The sequence below is a fragment of the Dendrobates tinctorius genome, unplaced genomic scaffold (assembly GCF_039654945.1).
Source record: "Dendrobates tinctorius isolate UK_male_01 unplaced genomic scaffold, ASM3965494v1 ptg000070l, whole genome shotgun sequence".
Taxonomy (NCBI): Eukaryota; Metazoa; Chordata; class Amphibia; order Anura; family Dendrobatidae; genus Dendrobates; species Dendrobates tinctorius.
Genome location: NW_027361738.1, coordinates 55,038,784 through 55,063,251, shown reverse-complemented (window position 1 = coordinate 55,063,251; position 24,468 = coordinate 55,038,784). Strand labels below are relative to the sequence as shown.

General features: G+C 47.6%; 1 protein-coding gene across 4 annotated transcripts in view; it reads right to left on the bottom strand.

Annotated features, from left to right (window-relative positions):
* CUL2 (cullin 2) overlaps positions 1 to 17,386 on the bottom strand; it is an 82,370-nt gene extending 64,984 nt beyond the window's left edge. Inside the window, exon 1 of one of the 4 annotated variants that reach the window (XM_073581659.1) lies at positions 16,939 to 17,386. The gene's annotated coding sequence lies outside the window, so the exon portion shown is untranslated. Of the gene's footprint in view, positions 1 to 5,129; positions 5,206 to 16,938 lie in introns of those variants that run through there. The other 3 variants (XM_073581660.1, XM_073581661.1, XM_073581662.1) reach the window with 3 other exon arrangements.
* Positions 17,387 to 24,468: the final 7,082 nt, after the last annotated feature.

Genomic DNA, 24,468 nt, shown 5'->3' with positions numbered 1-24,468 from the left:
GCTTCCCTAAAGGAAGACATGCAGTCCATGCTGCAGGAGATTAGAGGGAAAGTCTCGTCCCTGGGGGAGAGAACTGCTCATGTCGAGAGCAAGATGGCTGAATATGCCAAGACTATAAATGCACTAGTGGATGAGAACGAAGCTTTGAGAGAGGATATGGCTGTGGTCCAGGATAAGATGTATGACCTAGAAGACAGATTACGGAGGAATAATGTGCGTGTCAGGGGCATACCGGAGGACATTCCAGATAAGGATCTGGCGGACTTTTTGCTTAAATTCATGCAAACTGTACTCCCAACCTTGCTCCCCAGGGATTTCCTGATTGACAGGATACATAGACTCCCCAAACCCCGGCATGTGGACCCAGCCTTGCCCAGAGACACTTTGGCGCGCGTCCACTTCTATACTACCAAAAACGCCTTCATGCAGGGGATGAGGAAACCCCCTGAGCTCCCTGCTGAATACCAAGGCTTACATCTTTGTTCCCAGATTTATCAGCGTCCACGCTGGCAAGGATGCGAGAATTTGCTCATGTTTGTAAAGCACTAGGTGATGTTCATATCCGATACAAATGGGGATTCAATCCTGTCAGGTTGATAATATCTTATGAAGGTCGTGGTGTGGTCTGCCAATCTCCCAAACAGGCTGAGAACAAGCTAACCGACTGGAAGATTTCCTTTGCTCCCCGCGAGAACCCGATGGGAAAGAAAATTGTTCAGGACTGGATTCAAACTTGAAGAGGAGGATGAGATGCTGTCCGGATGCAGGACTCTGCTGTGAAGGTGCAACGGATTTTGTCACCATATTTTTTTTCTTTTTGCTCCAGCACCCCGTCCAAGATAACTCCCGGTTATTTTCCATCTTTTTGGGAGTGAACCTTGGAACTGCCCTGAGCTGGCATTTACCTGCGGTCTAGGACTGACCATTCACTGCCTGACTAGCCTGGCCTTTGGCCTAGTGGCTGCATGACTTTGTGTTTAGAATTTTTTTTACTTTTCTCTGTGTTTTGTTTCCCTTGTCTCCTGTTTTTTAGGTGCACCACCGAGATGGGTCTTTTTAATGTGGTTACTGTGGTTCTCTATGTTGCCAACACACGAGCCCAGATGCAGGTGATATGGGTTCATGCAGATGTATGTGTGATAGCAAGTTTTATAATGTATAATTATGAGTGTTACCATTATGTCTTTAAATGTTAGGGGGTTGAACTCCCCCTGTAAGAGGTCCATCCTATGGAAAGAGGTGAAATAATCAGGTGCGGATATTATCTGCCTGCAGGAGACGCATCTGATAGAAGCTGATAATTTTAGGCTGCGTCACCCACAGTTCTCTAATGTTTACTTTGCTAATAATAACACTAAAAAGGCTGGGGTGTGCATCATCTTTAAAAATACATTAGCCATCAATTGTATTCGGAAGGTAGCGGATCCTGCGGGCAGATTTCTGTCCCTCATATGCACATTGAATGGCGAGTTGCACACTATCACAGTCATCTACGCCCCAAATCATTCGCAACAGACATTTATCCGCAAAGTACTACATAGAGTGGATGGTCTGGCGCAGGGTGAAAAGATATACTGTGGAGACTTTAATCTTCCCATGGACAGGGATCTTAACTGCTCACGAGGTGGCATTCGGCCTAGGGGGGAGTTGAAAGGCATAGCCAAAGAATATCATCTACACGATTTCTGGAGGTACTCCCACGCGAGTGAAAAAGATTATACCTTTTATTCCTTCCGACACCGTACATATACTCGGATAGACCATATTCTGGTGGATACTTCGGTTCTTCCTAGGTGCGTCTCCTCCAGCATAGGATTAATTACCTGGTCTGACCATGCTCCCATTGTGTTACAGTTAGCGTTAAAACATCATGTGAACCCTGCTTTTCGGTGGCGTCTGAACCCGTCTCTTTTACTAAATGAGAGGGTGACGGGTGGTATCTCTACTGACTTGACTCACTACTTCCATGTTAACGATAATGGGGAAGTTTCAGATGAAACGCTATGGGCTGCACATAAAGTGGTTAAACGGGGATATCTCATACAACAAGCCTCCATACTGAAGCGTAATAGAGGGATTTGGGATGACCTCTTAGCTAAACTTGACCAGTTGGAATCACTGAATAAAACCTCACCCTCGCAGGCGGTGTCGGATGAGATATACGGGGTTCGCTGTCAGTTGCGGGAGGTTTTGCTTTCTGCCTATGCCCGTAATTTACGTAAGCTTAAAACTCACTTTTACGCCACTGGAGAAAGGGCGGGAGCGATACTGGCACGTAGGGTACGTAAACGAGAGGCTAAATCCAGAATAGATGGTTTACAAGATCAGAATGGGTGTCTGGTTAGGGATCCGATTGACATCGCGGAGACATTTGTAAAGTACTACTCCCATTTATATAACTTACATTCTGACCCGCAGACCCGTCAACCTACTCAGGTAGCAATCGATTCATATCTGCAATCAGTTAATTTACTGCGTGTATCCCAAGAACAATTATTATTGTCAGACGCCCCATTTACAGAAGAGAAGATCAAAAAAAAACTATTAAAAGCAGTAAGCTACACACCGCGCCTGGTCCAGATGGACTTTCAAATGAATATTATCGCACTTTACAGGAACTTCTGGTCCCATATCTATTGAGGTTGTTTTCAAGTTGGCGGGATTCAGGCAAAGTTGCTGCCCCTAATTTGGAAGCTACTATTACCACTCTCCCTAAGCCAGGTAAGACCCCTGATAGTCCTGAGAATTTTAGACCCATTGCTTTATTGAATTGTGATTTAAAGATATATACCAAATTGCTAGCCTCCCGCTTTCATTTGATAATCCCCTCTCGTCTCTCCTGACCAGGTCGGTTTTGTGGCTGGCCGGGAAACCAAGGATGGTACCCGCCGAATGTTGAATCTCATTAGGGTGGTGGAACAGTCGGGCCTTCCCAGTGCATTCCTGTCCTTGGACGCTGAGGAAGCCTGACAGGGTGCACTGGGGATATTTGGGAAGTGTTCTTAGGAAGTTTGGTTTGCAGGGCCCCATCCTTTCGGCGATTTTAGCCATATATTCCACCCCATCTGCCAGTCCTAGCCTCTGGGTTTGTATCTATCCCCTTTTTTGATCACCAACGGGAAGCGGCAGGGATGCCCACTATCCCCCATTATATTTGGATTATGCATGGAGCCACTGGCGGCGAAAATCCGTCTTAACTCTGATATCTCAGGTCTGATGGTGGGCCCGGCTGCTCACAAGATCGTTTTTTACGCAGACGACGTTATCATAGCCTGTGTGGACCTGGAGTGGTCGTTTTCGGCCGTCATGGTTGAACTAGAGGAGTTTGCGTCAGTATCCTATTACAAATTGAATGCATCCAAATTACTGGTATTCCCTGTGGCGGTCCCTTTGGTCACCAAAGCTGAATTACCTTTCGTTGGACTGATCAGGGTATCCCTTACCTTGGTATAACGCTTACACACTCTCAACATATTATAGAGGCGAACTATACTGCTTTATTCAGATAGATAAAGACTGAGCTGGACACCTTACATCTGTTTATGACCTCCTGGGTGGCTAGAATTAATATTTTCAAGATGAAAATTCTCCCTAAGATATTATATTATTTCAGATGTCTCCCTTTGAGGGTCCCAAGCAAAATCATAAACCTTCAGCGCTTAACAAATACATATGGGCCCACAAAACTCCTCGAGTGGCCAAGTCCCTTTTGTATTACCCTTATGATCTGGGGGAATGAGATTGCCAAATTTGATGGCGTATTATAAGGCCTCAGTGGTAGCGGGGCTGCGGGATTGGTGGCAGCTAGATAAGGATCATAGATGGTTGCAAATCGAAAATTTCTATGCGACTAGAGGCTCCACCCGAATTTATGTTAGAGCCAAGCTCTGTGTGCTCACCCACATCACGATGGGTGTTGGAGCAACCAAGCCTAGCTCCGTGAGCTCACCAACATAGCGGATGGGTGTAGGAGCAGCCCAGTCAAGCTCCGTGTGCTCGCTCTCATAGTGGATGGGTGTAGCAGCAGCCCATCCTAGCTCCGTGAGCTCACCAACATAGCGGATGGGTGTAGGAGCTGCCCAGTCTAGCTCCGTGAGCTCGCTCTCATAGCGGATGGGTGTAGCATCAGCCCAGCCAAGCTCCGTGTACTCGCTCTCATAGTGGATGGATGTAGCAGCAGCCCAGCCTAGCTCCGTGTACTTGCCACATAGCGGATGGGTGTAGGAGCAGCCCAGCCTAGCTCCATGTGCTCGCCCACATAGCAGATGGGTGTAGGAGCATCATAGCTTAGTGTGCTTGCTCTCATAGTGGATGGGTGTAGGAGCAGCCCAGCCTAGCACCATGTGCTCGCCCACATAGCAGATGGGTGTAGGAGCATCCTAGCTCAGTGTGCTTGCTCTCATAGTGGATGGGTGTAGGAGCAACCCAGCCTAGCTCCATGTGCTCGCCCACATAGCAGATGGGTGTAGGAGCAGCCTAGCTCAGTGTGCTTGCTCTCATAGCGGATGGGTGTAGCAGCAGCCCAGCCTAGCTCCGTGTGCTTGCTCTCATAGCGAATGGGTGTAGCAGCAGCCCAGCCAAGCTCTGTGGGCTCGCTCTCATAGCGGACAGGTGTAGAAGCTGCAAAGCCTTGAAACGCACTAGTCTTGCATGAAGACTGGTCCAGATTAGACCAGGGGTGAGCAGTTTTCCTGAGGGGCCACATGAGAGGCCGTGACTGTTGTGGATGGCCGAAACAAGGATTACATTTATTCTGCTCAATATTAATTTGATATTAATTGTATCACTTAATATTAAGAATAAAGTATGCTAACATCCTCTATATACAGTATGAGCCCGCACACTGTCCCTATATATCATAATAGTCCACACACAGTCCCCTACATACAGTATGAGCCCCCATATGGCCCATCCTGAGGATGAGGAAAGAGGTGACAGCGGGTGGTGGAGTACATGATGCTAGTTCAGCCCTTTGGCTGACTCGGTGCCTGGCCCGGACTGGAATAGCCATAGGGCGGTAAGTGGCCTTCGGGCCAAAGTTTACCCAGCTCTGCACTGGAGTATACTATAATTGATTCTGCGCAAACCTTAAAAGTCGCTCATGTGAACTAGCTTGTGTCACAGCTCACCTTTATCCTCTCCCTACAAAGCTCTCACAGAGCATGCTCAGAACACTTTCCCATAGAAGTCAATGAACACATCCAGATGTTGTCTATGGTTCATGTGGCTGCTGTAAAGAACAAATATTTTAGTGCCGATAACAGACAGGAATTCAGGCAGGATGACTGTCCTCAATGTACAGAAAAAAATGGAAACAAATGAGCAAAAATAAAACGAGTTATCTACCTGTAAATTTATAAAAAAAAACAAAAAAAAAACACCTAAGTGATAAAGTGGTAACTAGTTTTCCACGGTCAAGTGCAAAAGTCAGGTCTGGGTCCTGCTCAGCCCCCCTTCTATTTTGAGGCTTTCTTGCACATAGCGAGGTGAACTACAAGAGTTAGGGTCCGTCTCAATTGGGTACACCTTGTCACGTGTACTTACACACTGCACTTATACAAACGTGGGCTCCGGCTCACTTCTTTGGTTTTGCTACGTTGCATATTGCGCCACCACTGACACTACAACACAAGTTAAAACGACAATGATCAGAAAGGGTTAGTACTGCAAAGTGCCTGTAAAAACAAGGAAACTTGGCAAATTACTTGTTATTAAAAAATCTCTTCTCAAGATTAGTTTTTTTTTTAATTTTAGAGATTACGGCTTGTTGCCTCTTTTAGGCAAGGGCTGGAGCCCTTTCAGGAAGACTGTAGGCACTGCTCCATAGCTGGACAGACTGATGCATCCAGTCAGATTCAGTCTGCCTGCGCTCCGAAGATGCGGCGGAGGAAAGCTGCCATTGCTTACATCAGGCATGGCACTGCCCTGCAGCACAAGAATGCCTCTGCTGCAGACTGCTATAGAGGAGAGCCGCAAGCTGGGAGGCTGAAAGTCAAGAAAACCCCTTTAAGGCGATCTGTCCAGAAGATGAAAACAGGACTAAAACCGTTTTTTGTGTATGCACTTAATGTGAAGAATCCACACGGTTCAGTGAACACGTGCGAATTCACCTGCGTTCAATAGACGGCGACGATTTGGAAGCAGCGAACACGGGATGTGTCCAAAGCGCTGCTACTGCCGGATCATCTGCACCCGGCCTGAGCCGTAACCACTTTTGTAGTCAGCATTATTATTACATTCCCTGCCATTTCCTTACATGTATTTCTTTTTACTTTACGTCTTATGACGTCTAGTTTGGGAGGAGTAGTGCTGCTCACCATTATTGGCGCCCATTATTTTTTTCATAGACTTCCTTTTGGAAGTGCATTGAGCAGCAAGGTGGTGTGCTGGTAAAAGGGGAAAAAAAAAAAAAAACTCTTTTAAATCTTCTTCCTGAGCGAGTGTGAACGAGCTGAGTGTGACCAGATCATTAGTGCGAACTGTGGTAAGTGTGTGACTTGAAATTCAGTGACTTTAGATTCAGGGAGTTTCCAAGGGAGGTCTTACTGAATTGCTGTTATATTAATACTTTTTTTTTTTTTTTTATTTATTTTTGCTTATCTTATTGTCTGGTGCAATCCCCATTAGGATGTGCTCCACTATTGCCAATGCCATCCAGTGCACGTCTTGCCGCATGTATGAAATCCTTGAACAGCCGGTCGAGGGTGCATACTGCTGTGCAAGATGTGAGCACGTTGTGCATTTGGAAGCCCAGATACTGGATCTAAATGTGCAGCTGGCAACACTGAGATCCATAGACAATATGGAAAGGAGTCTTCTGCTCACTGAGCAGACGCTCAATGGGATAGATGAGGGGGGGGGGGGATGCTAGGTTGGAGCTGCAGGACAATGAAGCAGCTAGCTGGGTGACAGTTAGGAGGCAGAGTAGAGGGAAGAGCACCAGGGAGGCTAGTCCTGATCTGGCACACCCCAATAAGTTTGCTAAGTTGGCAGATGAGGGGAGTGTTAGTGCAGGAGTAGCACTGCTGCAGCAAGGCATGTCCTCTGAAAGCCGGAGGAGTGTCTGCTCCAGTAAGGGGGGAAATAGGAGAGCAGGGCAGGCCAGACAGGTTCTGGTAGTGGGAGACTCAATTATTAGGGGAACAGATAGGGCAATCTGTCACAAAGACAGGGATCGTCGAACAGTGTGCTGCCTACCTGGCGCTCGAGTCCGACACATCGCTGATCGGGTTGACAGATTACTGGGAGGGGCTGGTGAGGATCCAGCGGTCATGGTGCACATTGGCACAAATGACAAAGTTAGAGGTAGGTGGAAGGTCCTTAAAGATGATTTCAGGGAATTAGGCTGTAAGCTTAAAGCAAGGACCTCCAAGGTGGTATTTTCGGAAATACTTCCTGTACCACGTGCCACGCCAGAGAGGCAACGGGAGATTAGGGAGGTTAATAAGTGGCTCAGGAATTGGTGTAGGAAGGAGGCGTTTGGGTTCCTGCAGAACTGGGCCGACTTCTCAGTTGGCTACAGGTTCTACGCTAGGGACGGGCTGCACCTCAATGGGGAGGGTACAGCTGTGCTGGGGGAGAAAATGGCTAGAAGGTTGGAGGAGTGTTTAAACTAGGGACGGGGGGGGAGGGTATTCCTTTTACAGGAGGGGAAGACCGTGCAGATAGAGACCTGGGCACAAAAAATGACATTGGGGGTGGGGGTGGCACGGGGGGTGGGGTTAGAACAGTTAATAATTTAAGAAAGAATAGAGGTACAGAGAGATACATAAAGTGCATGTATACTAATGCCAGAAGCCTCGCCAACAAAATGGAGGAATTGGAGTTAATGTTGTTGGAACATAATTATGACATGGTGGGGATATCTGAGACATGGCTGGATGAGAGCCACGACTGGGCTGTTAATTTACAGGGCTATAGTCTGTTCAGAAATGACCGTACAAATAAGCGAGGGGGAGGCGTGTGTTTATATGTAAAATCATCCTTAAAATCCATCCTTCGTGATAATATATATGAATCTAATGAAAATGTAGAGTCCCTGTGGGTAGAGATAAGGGGAGGGGGGAAAAATAATAAATTACTGATAGGGGTTTGTTATAAATCTCCAAAAATAATGGAAGCTACAGAGAATATCCTCATAAAGCAAATAGATGAAGCAGCGACTCAAGGAGAAGTCATTATTATGGGGGACTTCAACTACCCTGAAATACATTGGGGAACCGAAACCTGCAGTTCCCACAAAGGTAATAGGTTTTTGACAACTATGAGAGACAATTACCTTTCACAACTAGTTCAGGACCCAACAAGAGGGGGGGCACTGCTAGACCTAATATTAACCAACAGGCCAGACCGCATATCAAATGTAAGGGTTGGGGGTCACTTGGGTAATAGTGATCACAAATTAATAAGTTTACATGTATCCTTTAATAAGATGTGTAGTAGAGGGGTTACAAGGACACTAAACTTCAGGAAGGCAAATTTCCAACGGATGAGAGATGATCTTGGTGCAATTAACTGGGACGATATCCTGAGACATAAAAATACACAAAGAAAATGGGAGACGTTTATTAGCATCCTGAATAGGACCTGTGCACAATATATACCGTATGGGAATAAACATGCGAGAAATAGGAGGAAACCACTATGGCTAAATAGAGCTGTAAGGGGCGCAATAAGGGACAAAAATAAAGCATTTAGAGAATTACAACAAGTAGGTAGTGATGAGGCATTAAATAAATACAGAAGATTAAATAAATTCTGTAAAAAGCAAATCAAGACAGCAAAGATTGAGACAGAGAGACTCATTGCCAGAGAAAGTAAAAATAATCCCAAAATATTCTTTAACTACATAAATAGTAAGAAGCTAAAAAATGATAGTGTTGGTCCCCTTACAAATAGTCTGGGTGAAATGGTGGAGGAGGATGAGGAAAAAGCCAATATGCTAAATGACTTTTTTTCAACAGCATTTACACAAGAAAATCCCATGACGGATAACATGATCAGGGATAAAAATTCTCCATTAAATGTCACCTGCTTAACCCAGCAGGAAGTACGGCGGCGTCTACAAATCACTAAAATTGACAAATCCCCGGGCCTGGATGGGATACACCCCCGAGTACTGCAGGAATTAAGTACAGTCATAGATAGACCACTATTTTTAATCTTTAAAGATTCCATAATAACAGGGTCTGTACCACAGGACTGGCGTATAGCAAATGTGGTGCCAATATTCAAAAAGGGGACAAAAACTGAACTTGGAAATTATAGGCCAGTAAGTTTAACCTCAACTGTGGGTAAAATCCTGGAGGGTTTTCTAAGAGATACTATACTGGAGTATCTGGAGAAGAATAACCTTATGACCCACAAAGCTCTCCACTGTTCTGCACCGCCTTATATCTCCTCTCTCGTCTCTGTCTATCGCCCTACACGTGCCCTCCGTTCTACAAATGACCTAAGACTAACATCCCCCGTAATCCGAACCTCGCACCTCCGTCTCCAAGACTTCTCTCGTGCTGCTCCAGCTCTCTGGAATGCACTTCCCCAGACGATCAGACTGATACCTAGCCCTGACCTATTCAAGCGCGCTTTGAAAACCCATCTCTTCAAACAAGCCTACCACATCAACTACTCAGCAAGCTAACTTTGCCCTGTTCCCTACTTCCAAATATTATTCTGAATCTGCACCCTACTATTCATCTGTCTCCACACCCTTCATGCACATGATAACTGCATTTGATACTTGTCTATTGCACTTAAACACACGGGCTGATGACCGGATCATGCAGCTTTATATGAAAATCCCTATTATAATTGCCAGACCTGAATTAACAAGCATTTCTCACCTACTGTGTCCCCCCATTTCCTTGTAGGTTGTAAGCTTGCGAGCAGGGACCTCACTCCTAATGTCACTGTTTGAATTGTCTTAACTTGTATTTAATTTATTGTCTGTACATGTCCCCGCTTAATTGTAAAGTGCTGCGGAATATGTTGGCGCTATATAAATAAAAATTATTATTATTATGACCCAATATCAACATGGGTTTACAAAGGACCGTTCCTGTCAGACTAATCTGATAAGCTTTTATGAAGAGGTAAGTTCCGGACTGGACCAAGGGAATGCAGTGGACGTGGTGTACATGGACTTTTCAAAAGCTTTTGATACGGTGCCACACAAAAGGTTGATACATAAAATGAGAACAATGGGGATAGGGGAAAATATGTGTAGGTGGGTTAAGAGCTGGCTCAGGGATAGGAAACAAAGGGTGGTTATTAATGGAGCACACTCGGACTGGGTCACGGTTAGCAGTGGGGTACCACAGGGGTCAGTTTTGGGCCCGCTTCTTTTTAACATATTTATTAATGACCTTGTAGGGGGCATAGAGAGTAGAATTTCAATATTTGCAGATGACACTAAACTCTGCAGGGTAATTAATACAGAGGAGGACAATTTTATATTACAGGAGGATTTATGTAAACTAGAAGCTTGGGCTGATAAATGGCAAATGAGCTTTAATGGGGATAAATGTAAGGTCATGCACTTGGGTAGAACGAACAAGTTGTATAATTATGTGCTTAATTGTAAAACACTGGGCAAAACAGTCACTGAAAAAGACCTGGGTGTATGGGTGGACGACAAACTCACATTTAGTGGCCAGAGTCAAGCAGCTGCTGCAAAGGCAAATAAAATAATGGGATGCATTAAAAGAGGCATAGATGCTCATGAGGAGAACATAATTTTACCTCTATATAAGTCACTAGTGCGACCACACTTAGAATACTGTGTACAGTTCTGGTCTCCGGTGTATAAGAAAGACATAGCTGAACTGGAGCGGGTGCAGAGAAGAGCGACCAAGGTTATTAGGGAACTAGGGGGTCTGCAATACCAAGACAGGTTATTACACTTGGGGTTATTTAGTTTGGAGAATCGAAGGCTTAGGGGTGATCTTATTACAATGTATAAATATATGTGGGGACAATACAAAGACCTTTCTAATGATCTTTTTACTCTTAGACCTGTGACGGGGACAAGGGGGCATCCTCTACGTCTGGAGGAAAGAAGGTTTAAGCATACTCACAGACGCGGATTCTTTACTGTAAGAGCAGTGAGACTATGGAACTCTCTGCCATATGATGTTGTAATGAGTGATTCACTACTAAAATTTAAGAAGGGACTGGATGCCTTTCTTGAAAAGTATAATATTACAGGGTATATACACTAGTCTCCTTAATATTGCGTTGATCCAGGGAGCTAGTCTGATTGCCGTATGTGGAGTCGAGAAGGAATTTTTTTCCCCAATGTGAAGCTTACTGTTTGCCACATGGGGTTTTTTTGCCTTCCTCTGGATCAACATGTTAGGGCAAGTTAGGATAGGATATGGGTTGAACTAGATGGACTTAAAGTCTCCCTTCAACCTTAATAACTACTATAACTATGTACAATGTCTTCAGAAATAAATGGAAATGCACCAAAGTTATATCCTCAGGATTTTTTAATTCATGATTCAAAGTAATATAACAATAAAACATTGTTTTTCAACTTAAATGTTGCAATTTCAAAGAAGAAACAGAATAAACAGCATGTGCAGCAATAAAGCCACCCCTAATTCATACTTGGTTGCACCCCCTTTGTCATTGATAACAGCCTCCAAACGTTTCTGGTAGCCATCTATAAGCTTCTTGCACTTCTCGGCTGGTATTTTATCCCACTCTTCCTTTGCAGTTTGTTCACGCTCTTGAATGTTCGCAGGGTTCTTTTCCCAATGGCAGATTTCAGCTCACCCCAAAGATTTTCAGTGGGACTGAGGTCAGCACTCGTTGCAGGAAATTTTAACGCAGCCCATTTTTTTTCTTTTTCAATCATTCCTGTGTACTTTTGAACGTGTGCTTCGGATCATTGTTTGGCTGGAGGACCCATGAGCTTCGACTCAAACCAAGTTTTCTTACACTGGGTAGGACATTTCGCTCTAAAATCTCTTGATAATTCTCCCATTTATTGATTCCTGTGATACGGTCAAGGCCTCCAGTACCCCATGAAACAAAGAAACCACACAGAACTATGGATCCTCCACCATGCCTATCTGTTGGTAGGGTGTTATTTTCCTTATAAGCTTCATTGCGCTGTCTGTAAACAACGGTTGCTTTGTATTGCCAAAAAGCTCTAATTTTGTTACATCTGTCCACACAACAATTACCAAGCAGGATTGTGGTTTGTCAAGGTACTCTTTGGCAAAGATCAGTTGTTCCTTTTTATGTCTTTTCTTCAGCAATGGTTTCTTTCTTGGCCTTTGCCCATAAAGTGCTGCTTTGTTTAGTGGGCTGTGTACTGTACTTGATGAAACCATGACCCAAAACTGTTCCAGTTTGGCCTCCAGGTCTTTGGATGTTTGACGTAGTATTTTTTCCACCGTTCGCACCAACTTTCAAAGACATCTCGTCAATTTTACTCTTTCCGCCATGCCCAGGGAGGTTCTTGATGCTTCCATGCATGCCAAACATAATAACATTGTGCATTGTTGAAACTGAACTAGGATACCAATGTCTCTAGAGATGTCCTTACACCATTTGGAAGTCTTGTGTTTGCTAATAACAGCAGTTCTGATGTCCTCAGGCAGCTCCTTTGTCTTCACCATTGTGACAGGGTCTACCATGTGGCTTTTTAAAATACTCAACTCATCATTCATTGGCTAATTCATGTCACATGGGCACCAACAATCACAGGTGATTCTCATTTGTAATTTACCACAGGCGAGTCAAAATGTGTTTCCATACTAATTTAATGTATTGGGTATCAATACCAGTGTCACGGCAAACTTTAGGTTTTGCCATTTTTCTCTCCCATTGGTTTTTTTTCGTTTTAAATTATTGTTTATCATTTGCTCTTTATTATTTAACAAAAGTGCTCTATGCAAAAAAACACTTTCACTTGATTCAATTTTTTTTTCCCGGAGATATTTCACATTATGTTCTTACACTTCATTGATGCCAATAACAATGAGCAGGACTGTAACAGGAGGCTGGCACTGCACTCTCTTCCCTCTAGCTCCTTTCCTAAAACAATAAGTCATCATGGAGAGCGGTGCTGCAGTTACTTTCCACAGCTACCGTCATCGCTGTCCGCTGATGACATCCTGGTTTGGTGGAGGTGATTGGGACGTGACCACATCTTCAGTCGCCGCCACTGTCACAGCTTCTAACAACGCAGTGTCTTTCCCTGAAATTAATCATCATCAAGGGTTGGTGATAAAAGAAGGGTGAGTGACAGGCAGCAGCGCCGCTCCACAACTTCTTTCACTATCCTCAACAGAATCATCACCAGGAGACGACGCTGCTGTCACTCACCCTGCTTCTATTACCGTTCCGTGATGACAACTCATTTCCGGGAAAGAGATTGCGGTATTAGAAGCAGTGACTGTGACGGCGACTGTAGGTGTGGGACACTTCTTGATCACCTCTACTAAAGCAGGATGTTCTCAGAAGACAGTGATGACAGTAGCTTTGTGCTGTTTCAGAAGGTGTGACAGAAGCTGCAGAGAAGAGAGTGCAGTGCCAGCCTCCTGTGACATCCCATTGGAGACTCCACTCAAGACTTTCACTTACAGGACGTAAAGTAAAAAACAAAACAAAAAACACATAAGGAAATGGCAGGCTAGGGAGACGTTCAGGGAATTTATTAACAAAGATAATTGCAAAAGTGATGATATAGATATATAAAGATAGATGTGTGTTTATCTTTATAGGTATTCCAATACTTGGAATGCTAATATATCTGCAATGCAGTCACTATTAATTACATGATTTGTCCAATTCAATCTGAAAATATAAAGGATGAAAGGGTCTTCTTTAAAGATTATTATCAGAACAGACAGCAGATATCTGGTGAGTAAGGGAATCAAGGGAGGCTCTACTGCTCTCTAAGCACAGAGAACAGGCTGCCATAAACAGCCGCAGCCAATGAGAACTTGAATTGACAGCAACCTGCACGGGACACACACACAGTAACTCCAGAGACAGAAGGAGCACCGGCCTCTGCTAATTCATAAAAGAGAAAAGGAGTGCAGCTCCAGGGGTGTAGAGGCAGCAGCTGCCCAGTCCTGGTGCACACTTACACCCATCACCTCTCTGCCATATAAGACGACAACAGCTTCATAAATGACACGTGGTGGATGAGACTCCGGTTACAGAATTTGTATTGGGGTCTAGGAGCTTCCAGTTACGCATCTGTCATTAGATGGTTCAAGCTTCAGATTGCGAGGCCTCACGGCCGACTATTAACCAGGTAACCGCCCTAGATGCAGACACACCAAGGACAAGCAACTCAACGGCTAGACAAAACACAAGGAAGGCTTTGGACACCTTCATGGGAATGTTTTTTTTTTTTCTTTTCCTAAAATCCATGTTTGACTACAAATCATTTTTGCAGTTGGGTTTCATTAATGCCTTTGATAGCCTTGGTGAGCGAGTGATCTGAGAATCTCTCAGTGAGCTGATGGAGAGTTTGTAAGTTTTTTACCTTTTTCCAAGTTCCTCTCTGCTGACTTATGACTAGACCACATCTCAGATAAACAGATAAACTTTCACGGTTATAAATATGCTCAGAGAATCTTAGTATAAGGAATCGTTCACACCAGCGGATACATTGGACGAGCGCTGGCCAATGTTTTATTGGCTAGCTCTCGGACCAATGTTATTCAATGGGGAAGTGCTGAGGAGCGAATTTTTTTTCACTGACCGAATTGGTCAGTGAAAAAAAAAAAAAATGATTTCAACGTGAAATTGGATCAAGTCTTTGGGTGTGTGGAAAACATCGGGCTGCACTCGGATGACGTATGAGTGCAGTCCAATTTCCACAGTCTCTCAGAATGGAGAAGGTGGAGAAATTTTGTTCTCCATCATTTCCCAGTGTGCTCAGATTCTCTTGTCTGACAGAATCCGTGGACACTAAGCTGAGACACTAAGTAAAATCTGATCAGAGTGTTATTTGGCTAATCGGCCCGATGCTCTAAGATGACAGAATCTACGTCCATCTGACCATAGCCTCGGACAGAAAAAAAAAAACAAAAAAAAAAACAAACTCAGAACTAGCTCACTGACTGATCCTCGGTTAACTCATACAGGGGCAAGCAATGTGAAGGGAAACAAACTGAAAGAGACAAGCGGTGCAACATTTTTTTTTTAATGAAGTCCAATTGCAAACATGATTTTTTTTTTTTTTTTTTACAAAAAAAACAAATCCATGTATTTGAAAAATTAGTAACTCTTACACCCCAAGTGTTCATACACCATAAAGGGGTATTCCCATCTCCAAGATCCTATCCCAATATGTAATAGGTGTGATAATATTAGCAAAAAACCTTCAGTTAGAAATGTAGTGTAGTTCTTCTGATTTGCTATGTCGCTTACCCCCCCCATGTGCAGGGCAACTAGCTAACTGTCACTATATGAATGGTCATAACCATGGATATCTAAGCTATTGCAATGCCCTGGACATGTGGTAGGCAACATAGTGAATCTGAAGAACTATACTACATTTCTAATTGGAGGCATTTGCTATTATTATTCCTACTACATAGTGGGATAGAATCTTGGAGATGGGAACATACCTTTAAAAGGGGTTGTCCGCTACTTTTACAATTTTACATTGATGACCTATCCTAAGGATAGATCATCAATGTCTGATAGGTCAGGGTCCGACACCCAGATCCCCTCGCCAATCAGTTATTAGTGTTGGCAGCCCCGGGCCGGAAGTAGTCACTTGCCAAGCTGCTCCGTCTTCTGATGGCCACAGCAGGGTACTGCACATCTGCCTCCTACTTGATTGTGCAGTACCAATCCGAGGCCACTACCAGAAGATGGAGAAGCAGGGGAAAGCAAGTTCTACCGGCCAGGGGCTGCCGACACTAATAACAGCTGATCAGTTGCCGGGTGTCAGACTACACCCAACCAGACATTGCTGACCTATTCTAAGGATGCGGGCACAGGCCCATCGGTGGCACTGCCCGCTGCCGGTACGTGGGCACAGACCCATCGGTGGCACTGCCCGCTGCCGGTACGTGGGCACAGACCCATCGGTGGCACTGCCCGCTGCCGGTACGTGGGCACAGACCCATCGGTGGCACTGCCCGCTGCCGGTACGTGGGCACAGACCCATCGGTGGCACTGCCCATTGCCGGTACGTGGATGCACAGACCCATCGGTGGCACTGCCCGGTGCCTGTACGTGGATGCACAGACCCATCGGTGGCACTGCCCGGTGCCTGTACGTGGATGCACAGACCCATCGGTGGCACTGCCCGATGCCAGTACGTGGATCCACAGACCCATCGGTGGCACTGCCCGGTGCCGGTACGTGGGCACAAACCCATCGGTAGCACTGCCCGGTGCCTGTACGTGGATGCACAGACCCATCGGTGGCACTGCCCGGTGCCGGTACGGGGATGCACACCCATCGGTGGCACTGCCCGCTGCCGGTACTTGGGCGCAGACCCATCGGTGGCACTGCCCGCTGCCGGTACGTGGGCACAGACCCATCGGTGGCACTGCCCGGTGTCGGTACCTGTAGCACTGCCTGGGGGCAGTCACACTGATGACGTCCATGTGTCCGGCACATCACACGCAGGCAGCACATGTGCCAGCGCTCATTAGTAAGTGCCCCCCTCACATGTGGAGGCCGGGGGCATTGTGAGCGGGCAGTGTTACGGTACATGGCCTCCATACTCCGGCGTGCTGGGCCCTGGCTGACAGCCGGTATTCCCACAGGGCCCTCACAGATACCAGCCGAGGGGATGGTGCCCGCACAGCCCTAGGACAGAGGCCTACACATGTGTGCTGAGCATGGGCCGGTGAGGAGCTGCCGGCTCCCCGAGGGATCCACGGGAAAACTCCCGCCGCAGAGAGCCAGCTGCTCCGGGGAGGAGGGAGGAAGAGAGGCGGCGGCCGGTACCTGTCACTCGGTCCCTGGGAGTCCTCCGGGGGAGATCATCAGCTGTCACCGACGCCGCTCACTCAGCTGCCATTACCTGGGATGCCGGCATGTACCATCCGCTGTGGTCATGGAGGGGGGGAGCAGGCACACTTACTTACTGCACCACCAGCCAGATGTGCCCCGTTCCATGTCCCGGGCACAGACTAAGGCCCTAACTGCTCCCCGCCAATCACCGGCAAGGAGTCAGTCTAAAAGGCGGGAGGACGTGCGCGGACGAGGGCTGCCTTGTCTGCCGTCCCCCCGTCTGCGGAGTAGACTGGTCCGAAGTACGGGAGCTGTGGAGGCTCAAACAGCCTCGGCTCCATGCCCTGATGACAAGAGGGAAAGGGGAAGCCCGTGGTGGGCGGCTCCAGTGCACCACGGACTGTGGAGAGCGGCTCCCGGGAACATGTCCGCTCGGACAGCAAGGACTGCAGCACTGTCTGCGGCAGATAATAAAGCTACGTGTGCTGGAATCACTGCCAGTGCTGCAGTCTGTGGCCGCTGATGAGGTGTGACAAGGCCGGCACAGTGTGTACAGGGTCAGACAGGGATAGGACAGCACAAGGCCGGCACAGTGTGTACAGGGTCAGACAGGGATAGGGCAGCACAAGGCCGGCACAGTGTGTACAGGGTCAGACAGGGATAGGACAGCACAAGGCCGGCACAGTGTGTACAGGGTCAGACAGGGATAGGGCAGCACAAGGCCGGCACAGTGTGTACAGGGTCAGACAGGGATAGGACAGCACAACGCCGGCACAGTGTGTACAGGGTCAGACAGGGATAGGGCAGCACAATGCCGGCACAATGTGTACAGGTCAGATAGGGATAGGGCAGCACAAGGCCGGCACAGTGTGTACAGGGTCAGACAGGGATAGGGCAGCACAAGGCCGGCACAGTGTGTACAGGGTCAGACAGGGATAGGACAGCACAAGGCCGGCACAGTGTGTACAGGGTCAGACAGGGATAGGGCAGCACAAGGCCGGCACAGTGTGTACAGGGTCAGACAGGGATAGGGCAGCACAAGGCCGGCACAGTGTGTACAGGGTCAGACAGGGATAGGACAGCACAAGGCCGGCACAGTGTGTACAGGGTCAGACAGGGATAGGACAGCACAAGGCCGGCACAGTGTGTACAGGGTCAGACAGGGATAGGACAGCACAACGCCGGCACAGTGTGTACCGGGTCAGACAGGGATAGGGCAGCACAAGGCCGGCACAGTGTGTACAGGGTCAGACAGGGATAGGGCAGCACAAGGCCGGCACAGTGTGTACAGGGTCAGACAGGGATAGGACAGCACAAGGCCGGCACAGTGTGTACAGGGTCAGACAGGGATAGGACAGCACAAGGCCGGCACAATGTGTACAGGTCAGATAGGGATAGGGCAGCACAATGCCGGCACAGTGTGTACAGGGTCAGCCAGGGATAGGGCAGTAAGGCCGGCACAGTGTGTACCGGGTCAGACGGGGATAGGGCAGCACAAGACCGGCACAGTGTGTACAGGGTCAGACAAGGATAGGGCAGCACAAGGCCGGCACAGTGTGTACAGGGTCAGCCAGGGATAGGGCAGCACAATGCCGGCACAGTGTGTACAGGGTCAGCCAGGGATAGGGCAGCACAAGGCCGGCACAGTGTGTACAGGACCAGCCAGGGATAGGGCACGAAGGACGGCACAGTGTGTACAGGTCAGACAAGGATAGGGCAGCACAAGGCCGGCACAGTGTGTACAGGGTCAGCCAGGGATAGGGCAGCACAAGGCCGGCACAGTGTGTACAGGGTCAGCCAGGGATAGGGCAGCACAAGGCCGGCATAGTGTGTACAGGGTCAGACAAGGATAGGGCAGCACAAGGCCGGCACAGTGTGTACAGGTCAGACAAGGATAGGGCAGCACAAGGCCGGGACAGTGTACAGGTCAGACAAGGATAGGGCAGCACAACGCCGGCACAGTGTGTACAGGGTCAGCCAGGGATAGGGCAGCACAAGGCCGGCACAGTGTGTACAGGTCAGACAAGGATAGGGCAGCACAACGCCAGCACAGTGTGTACAGGTCAGACAAGGATAGGGCAGCACAACGCCAGCACAGTGTGTACAGGTCAGACAAGGATAGGGCAGCACAACGCCAGCACAGTGTGTACAGGTCAGACAAGGATAGGGCAGCACAACGCCAGCACAGTGTGTACAGGTCAGACAAGGATAGGGAAGCACAAGGCCGGCACAGTGTGTACAGGGTCAGCCAGGGATAGGGCAGCACAAGGCCGGCATAGTGTGTACAGGGTCAGACAAGGATAGGGCAGCACAAGACCGGCACAGTGTGTACAGGTCAGACAAGGATAGGGCAGCACAACGCCAGCACAGTGTGTACAGGTCAGACAAGGATAGGGCAGCACAAGGCCGGCACAGTGTGTACAGGGTCAGCCAGGGATAGGGCACTAAGGACGGCACAGTGTGTACAGGTCAGACAAGGATAGGGCAGCACAAGGCCGGCACAGTGTGTACAGGGTCAGCCAGGGATAGGGCAGCACAATGCCGGCACAGTGTGTACAGGGTCAGACAAGGATAGGGCAGCACAAGGCCGGCACAGTGTGTACCGGGTCAGACAAGGATAGGGTAGCACAAGGCCGGCACAGTGTGTACAGGACCAGCCAGGGATAGAGCACTAAGGACGGCACAGTGTGTACAGGTCAGATAGGGATAGGGATAGGCCAGTAAGGCCGGCACAGTGTCTACATGGTCAGACAAGGATAGGGCAGCACAAGGCCGGCACAGTGTGTACAGGGTCAGCCAGGGATAGGGCAGCACAAGGCCGGCACAGTGTGTACAGGGATAGGGCAGCACAAGACCGGCATAGTGTGTACAGAGCCAGACAAGGATAGGGCAGCACAACGCCGGCACAGTGTGTGCAGAGCCAGACAAGGACAGGGCAGCACAAGGCCGGCACAGTGTGTACAGGTCTGACAAGGATAGGGCAGCACAAGACCGGCACAGTGTGTACAGGGTCAGACAAGGATAGGGCAGCACAAGACCGGCACAGTGTGTACAGGGTCAGACAAGGATAGGGCAGCACAAGACCGGCACAGTGTGTACAGGTCAGACAAGGATAGGGCAGCACAACGCCAGCACAGTGTGTACAGGTCAGACAAGGATAGGGCAGCACAACGCCAGCACAGTGTGTACAGGTCAGACAAGGATAGGGCAGCACAAGGCCGGCACAGTGTGTACAGGGTCAGCCAGGGATAGGGCAGCACAAGGCCGGCATAGTGTGTACAGGGTCAGGCAAGGATAGGGCAGCACAAGGCCGGCATAGTGTGTACAGGGTCAGACAAGGATAGGGCAGCACAAGACCGGCACAGTGTGTACAGGTCAGACAAGGATAGGGCAGCACAACGCCAGCACAGTGTGTACAGGTCAGACAAGGATAGGGCATCACAAGGCCGGCACAGTGTGTACAGGGTTAGCCAGGGATAGGGCACTTAGGACGGCACAGTGTGTACAGGTCAGACAAGGATAGGGCAGCACAAGGCCGGCACAGTGTGTACAGGGTCAGCCAGGGATAGGGCAGCACAATGCCGGCACAGTGTGTACAGGGTCAGACAAGGATAGGGCAGCACAAGGCCGGCACAGTGTGTACCGGGTCAGACAAGGATAGGGTAGCACAAGGCCGGCACAGTGTGTACCGGGTCAGACAAGGATAGGGTAGCACAAGGCCGGCACAGTGTGTACAGGACCAGCCAGGGATAGAGCACTAAGGACGGCACAGTGTGTACAGGTCAGATAGGGATAGGGCAGTAAGGCCGGCACAGTGTGTACATGGTCAGACAAGGATAGGGCAGCACAAGGCCGGCACAGTGTGTACAGGGTCAGCCAGGGATAGGGCAGCACAAGGCCGGCACAGTGTGTACAGGGATAGGGCAGCACAAGACCGGCATAGTGTGTACAGAGCCAGACAAGGATAGGGCAGCACAACGCCGGCACAGTGTGTGCAGAGCCAGACAAGGACAGGGCAGCACAAGGCCGGCACAGTGTGTACAGGTCTGACAAGGATAGGGCAGCACAAGACCGGCACAGTGTGTACAGGGTCAGACAAGGATAGGGCAGCACAAGACCGGCACAGTGTGTACAGGGTCAGACAAGGATAGGGCAGCACAAGACCGGCACAGTGTGTACAGGTCAGACAAGGATAGGGCAGCACAACGCCAGCACAGTGTGTACAGGGTCAGCCAGGGATAGGGCAGCACAATGCCGGCACAGTGTGTACAGGGTCAGACAAGGATAGGGCAGCACAAGGCCGGCACAGTGTGTACCGGGTCAGACAAGGATAGGGCAGCACAAGGCCGGCACAGTGTGTACCGGGTCAGACAAGGATAGGGCAGCACAAGGCCGGCACAGTGTGTACAGGACCAGCCAGGGATAGGGCACTAAGGACGGCACAGTGTGTACAGGTCAGATAGGGATAGGGAAGTAAGGCCGGCACAGTGTGTACATGGTCAGACAAGGATAGGGTAGCACAAGGACGGCACAGTGTGTACAGGACCAGCCAGGGATAGGGCAGTAAGGCCGGCACAGTGTGTACAGGGTCAGCCATGGATAGGCTGTGCTGCAGTATTCCCCTACATCCAATCTGGCTCTGTCCCATGAGCAAAAAGATTCTAATTTGCATATAAAAAAATCCCAGAATTGCAAGTGAACATGTGACATTGCTGTCGTGATGGCAAAGTTGTTACCAAACATCTTGTGATGTCGACTGGTGCTAAACGGCCACATTGACGTTGATTAAAGGGGTATTCCCATCTCAAATATCATATCCCAATATATAGTAGGTGTAATAATAATACTAGCAAGTACCTCCAATTAGAAATGTAGTCTAGTTCTTCTGATTTGCTATGTTGCTTACCCCATGTGCAGAGAATTGCAATAGCTTAGGTATCCATGGTTACAACCACTCATATAGTGTTAGTTGTCTTAACCATGGATACCTAAGCTACTGTAATGAGGTATGCGAAACAGCAAATCAGAAGAACTATACCTCATTTCTAATTGGAGGCATTTGCTAATATTATTATTATTACATGTACTATATACTGTATTGGGAGAGGATCTTGGAGATAGTAATACCCCATTAAGGCCCTTTCACACTGCGTTCTTCGTCACCTTCAGTGGTCCTGTCAGGGCTTACATCCGAACCCCCTCCCCTGTAAAATGGGATTTGGGTGTACGTGCTGACGGGGCCATAGACTGTAATGGTGCGACCAATGCACCCATCAGAGGGCTATGTTGGGGGATTTCCTGCAGGATTAAAGCACCAGAACACTGACTCCACACTCTGGGCTCACACAGCAAAACTGCAGTGTGCACGCAGCCTTAGATCTTCAGTGCGTCCCTGTCTGGAGCTGCGCTGTTATCAGGATGGATTCACATAATGTACATCTGAGCCTAAGGCTATGTGCACACGCTGCGGATTGTAGTGCGGATTTGGCCGTGCGGATTTTGTAAAATCCGCAGGTAAATCTGCAGGTCAAAAGATATGCAGTTTTACCTGCGGATTAGCCTGCGGTTTTGCCCTGTGGTTTATCATCTCGACAATGGAGGAGATGTCAAACCGCAACGGAATCCGCAGAAAGAATTCACATGTCAATTCTTTCTGTGGTTTTGAAACAGCGGCAAATCCGTGCGGAAAATTCTGCAGAGTCTGCACAGCGTTTTTTTTTTCCCATAGGTTACAATGCTACTGTACACCGCGGCAGAATCCGCAGCGTGTGCACACACCCTAAGGGTATGTGCACACTTTGCGGTTTCTGCAGCGTTTTTGGCTCTGCAGAAACGCAGCAGATTCTGCTGCGTTGTACAGTACCTTTATTTCCTATGGAAATAAAAAAAAGCTGTGCACATGCTGCGTTTTTTTCCGCGCGGTTTTGCTGCGGTTTTCAAAACGCAGCATGTCAATTGTTTGGTGCAGAAACGCTGCAGTTTTACACCTCATCCATTATGAGGTGTAAAACCGCAGGGCAAAACCTCAGAAAAAACGCAGATAAACCGCAGAAAAACTGCAGCACTTTGTCCTGCGGATTTCCTGCAGTTTTCTCTACAAAATCCGCAGAGACAAAAAACTATGTGTGCACATACGCTAAGAATTAAGCTATGGGCCGATGTTCACACAGCAGGGTTTTTTTTGTTGAACAGATTTGCTTAATAAACTCCTATTAATTATTATGGGAAATCCACTTTGCTGCTCATATGAGTTTTTAGTCTTTTGTTTTTTTCCCCTGAAGGGGTTTTGAAAAATGTCTGGTGGGGAAAAAAATAAAAACCTACTTGTCACTTCGGAGAATCGGCTCCTGAAGACATCTGCTCCAAATAGGCTTCGGTAAAAGGGTACGAAGAGAGGGGTTTTTTATGAAGAGAGGGTTTTTTTATGAAGAGAGGGGTTTTTTATGAAGAGAGGGGTTTTTATGAAGAGAGGGGGTTTTTATGAAGAGAGGGGTTTTTATGAAGAGAGGGGTTTTTATGAAGAGAGGGGTTTTTATGAAGAGAGGGGTTTTTTATGAAGAGGGGTTTTTTATGAAGAGAGGGGTTTTTTATGAAGAGAGGGGTTTTTTATGAAGAGGGGTTTTTTATGAAGAGGGGTTTTTTATGAAGAGAGGGGTTTTTATGAAGAGAGGGGTTTTTATGAAGAGAGGGGTTTTTATGAAGAGAGGGGTTTTTTATGAAGAGGGGTTTTTTATGAAGAGAGGGGTTTTTATGAAGAGAGGGGTTTTTTATGAAGAGAGGGGTTTTTTATGAAGAGAGGGGTTTTTTTATGAAGAGAGGGTTTTTTATGAAGAGAGGGGGTTTTTATGAAGAGAGGGGTTTTTTTATGAAGAGAGGGGTTTTTATGAAGAGAGGGGTTTTTTATGAAGAGGGTTTTTTTATGAAGAGAGGGGTTTTTATGAAGAGAGGGGTTTTTATGAAGAGGGGGGTTTTTATGAAGAGAGGGGTTTTTTATGAAGAGGGTTTTTTTATGAAGAGAGGGGTTTTTATGAAGAGAGGGGTTTTTATGAAGAGAGGGGTTTTTATGAAGAGAGGGGTTTTTATGAAGAGAGGGGTTTTTTATGAAGAGGGTTTTTTTATGAAGAGAGGGGTTTTTATGAAGAGAGGGGTTTTTTATGAAGAGGGGTTTTTTATGAAGAGAGGGGTTTTTTTATGAAGAGAGGGGTTTTTTTATGAAGAGAGGGTTTTTTATGAAGAGAGGGGGTTTTTATGAAGAGAGGGGTTTTTTATGAAGAGGGGTTTTTTATGAAGAGAGGGGTTTTTTATGAAGAGAGGGGTTTTTTATGAAGAGAGGGGTTTTTTTATGAAGAGAGGGTTTTTTATGAAGAGAGGGGGTTTTTTTATGAAGAGAGGGGTTTTTATGAAGAGAGGGGTTTTTTATGAAGAGAGGGGTTTTTATGAAGAGAGGGGTTTTTTATGAAGAGAGGGGTTTTTTATGAAGAGAGGGGTTTTTTTATGAAGAGAGGGTTTTTTATGAAGAGAGGG